The 3,625-nt window shown below is 35.2% G+C and overlaps 1 long non-coding RNA gene across 1 annotated transcript; it reads right to left on the minus strand.

The window, feature by feature from the left end:
• Positions 1–960: 960 nt before the first annotated feature.
• LOC131220736 (uncharacterized) lies at positions 961–3,295 on the minus strand. The gene is made up of 4 exons (XR_009158803.1): positions 2,798–3,295; positions 1,408–1,501; positions 1,249–1,302; positions 961–1,037 (listed from the first exon to the last, which is right to left on the minus strand). It is a non-coding gene; the product is annotated as an uncharacterized LOC131220736 (long non-coding RNA).
• Positions 3,296–3,625: the final 330 nt, after the last annotated feature.

Raw genomic sequence — 3,625 nt, forward strand, 5'->3', positions numbered from 1 at the left:
ATGATTGTTTGATCATTTGAGCTTTGTATGATAAAATTTGAAGCAGTTGCTCTTTTGGGGTAACATAGAATGGCCTAACAAATCAACACGCTACACCAAAATCGTGAATTTACGACGGACCAAATCCGTCGTAAAACCAAATATACGACGGATTTCATCCGTCGCTGTTTACTAGGTCTTTCTTTTTCGATGGATAAGGTCCGTCGCATAGTAGCGACGGATAAGATCCGTCATAAAAAATAAAAATCCGTCGCAAAAATTGAAAGAAACCGTCGTCAGTAAAAATATTAACGACGGATAAGGTCCGTCGCTAATATGAGGAGAACGACGGACCCAAATCCATCGTTGATTTTCAACTTGTTTAGAAATTAGCGACGGATTTGGTCCGTTGCTAAAATATCTGTAAATTAAAATAAATCAATTAAATAAAAATATCGTTAGATTTTTTTTTGGAATCTTACACCTGATATTCATTCAAAAAATAATTCATACAACTGTTTAATAAGAATTCTATTCACAAAATAAATCCTATTCATCAAACTAAAAGGTTCAATCATACTGAAAATAAACTCCCTCCCAAAGCATTATATTATACCTCATGTGAAAAATACAAGCACATAAATGGAATCCACTAAATATGATACCTCATATAACAACATATAACCATTGACTTGCAAAAGGCTGCAACTCCCTAATGAAATCTAATATATACTTGCATACTTCTAGGAGACGGGAGCTTTTGATGGGACGCTTCTTTCTTCTAGCTTGAATCCATAGCTTTGTCTACCATGGGAACATATCCATCAAACTCTGAGAACCCTGCCCTTCCAAATTAGAGAAGCATGTCAAAAACAACTGCTAGACACTGTCACAGTATTTCTAGAAGACGGAACATTAATTAATTAAATACAAATAGAAGAACAGCCTCATTGAGAGTACATGAATCTTTTAAGTGGTTTTTCTATCGATAAAAGACTAGTCCTCCACAGCAACCTAAAACCAGGGCCAGCATTGATGATAAACATTCGGCACAATGTCTGTACAAGAGCAAGTCCAATGTTATACGCAAGCACTATCTAGATGCACATTTCCATTAACAACTCGAATTCCTATTTAATTTCTGGTCTGAACCAAATAATGATTATAAGTGACATCAGGACTCCATACTCAATTAAGACTGCAATTTCTAATACAATTCTGCTTTATAAAACACGTATATGGAAAGATGTTGGGCGAATCAAGACATACAGATTTCTTTTCTTGGCAATATCTGTTGGTGACTTCCTGAAAGCATGCCAAGGCCTACACAAATACAATTCTAGCAAATCAATCATGGTGGGTGTACATATCAATTCCCAAACAAGAATTAGGAACAGAGCACAACAGAGAAAATCAAGATTAGAAAACCTGAAGTCTCATCTGTCTGAGATGTCCGACATCTGAGACTGGAAGTTATTGAAATTTAGACTCCCAAGCCTTGAAGTAGACTCTGATTCTGCAACTAAAATCAATAGAAGATTAAAGAATAAGAGGAAAATTTTGGATGGGATAAAGACAAATAGGAAGAAAAATCAATGAAATCAATGCATACCAGATAAGCTTTTTCTGAAGGATGGTGGGGTAGCTGAAAAGTCAAGGTTCTCTCAAATTCTACTATTATTTCTTACAAGAAAGAAATACTAGATATAAGAGGGAAAGCTTGGAAGAGGATAAAGACACAAACTTCATCCAAAATCACCCCAAGTTTCTTGGGTAGGGTTATCAAATCCAAAAGTTGCTCAGGCTTTAGATACCATGTGTGGGGGACCCACAGTTGGGCGATCCAAACTGTTGATATGATGGGCTGCTCTTTCATCCCCCATCTCCCAAAAAGTCTTCAAGATTGGAAGACCCTATCCACCCAATCTTTGGCTCTCTCTTTTCCATTGAAACTGTTCCTATATTTTTTTCTTAACCGTTCATCTCTAGGCAATCAACTGATTTTTACTATCTTAAAAGGTGGAAGATTTTTGGGAGCATGGTCCATCCACTGCAAGCTCAACATCTCAATGGCCTAGATCACCAGACAATAGGCCCACACACAAGGAATTGAAATCCTCAGTAAAATCCACATTTCCTAAGGCTCAACATTCCATAATTCCTCGCATAAAATGCCGTTCTTACATCCCAAGTTAAAGCTTAAAAGGATATCGAATTACCTTAGTTCAAAAAGCTATCTACAATATTCTCCTTTGTTGTTTTCATTTACAATGGGTAGTTATTTTTCTACTGTGTTGTCTTTTTCTCAGTTCATTTCCTTGAATATGAAGTCTCAGCTAAAAGAAATGGGCTGCAATATATTGATATTGGGACCATCGTGGCAGCATTGACATAGATTTCTCATAAAGATAGTCCGTATGAGTTGAGCAAGTAGTTCTTGTGCCATCTGTTTTGACAAAGAAATTCAGATGTCTATCTTTCATTGAAATACCTTATCCACCACTAAAAATCAATGCAATTTTTAAATTCTCGAATTAATAAATCATTAGGTAAACTTGCCCAAAAAAATTTCGAATGTTGGGTACTGATTTCCTTAGAAAACCAACATGAATTACAGATCTAGCAGAGGGGCATTTGGAAAATTTAGCGCATTCTTGAATTGAAGAGAGAAGGCAGTTTTGCAATCTGCAAGAGAGCTTGGTAATTTCTGCGAAATACGAAATAAGGCATGCAGTAAAAATTTAAAAAAAAAAAAATTGGTAAAAGGATTTAAGAGATTTGGTTGGATTTAAAAGGTAAAGAGATGCTTACTACTTACCGGAAGAATTGAATGAATCTTCGTCGGTTTGGCTTATGGTCCTCTCTTTGGATGAAAATATTCTTGGAAGAAAAGACTGCAAGCATCATGTATAAAAATAATAATTAATTAAAAAAACCAATGTTTCAAAATGAAAATAAAAGAAGCAGACGAGATTCTTCTTCCACCAACCAAGAAATGTTCCAGAAAATTGGATTCTCAGGAATTAGAATCTAAGAAAAACAAAAGCCCTCTGAAATTAGAATCTAACAAACAATAGAGGATATACCTTCTTGAAGGTCATCTCTAAAATCTCTCCTCCTTTCAATGGAGAATGAAAAGACTAAACTTTAAATACAATCAGACACCCCAAAACTTGAAACCTGTTATTCATGCATAAAAGATTCAGAAGAAGAATTTCCAATGAAGAGATGGGAATTGGAGAACACCCAATTTGAACAAGTTACTTTTAACTGGAAAATACGAGAAAAAAGAAAGGGAATCCTTTCAGTGCCTCTCGATTACAAGCTCTGCAACCACAAGGCATTAAGAGGAAAAAAAACCATTGAAAAAGACCAAATAAAATTATAAATGCAATAGATTTCACAGACTTCACAGCATAGACAACAACTCAAACCAATTACATAAAGTAGGAAAATGATGTGTATATACACATTCATGAAAGAAAATCCAGTTCCACCGATCATAAAATGCTCCAAACTGCTTATTTTGAAATGGATAAACAATTTTGGAAGATGTGGTTGGCTGGTTGCAGCTGGATATTTGGTGCAGATTCTGTTTGGTAGTTTATGGAGCAATTACTTTATATAAATAAACTAGTAAAATGCA

Source organism: Magnolia sinica, chromosome 12 (assembly GCF_029962835.1).
Source record: "Magnolia sinica isolate HGM2019 chromosome 12, MsV1, whole genome shotgun sequence".
Classification (NCBI taxonomy): Eukaryota; Viridiplantae; Streptophyta; class Magnoliopsida; order Magnoliales; family Magnoliaceae; genus Magnolia; species Magnolia sinica.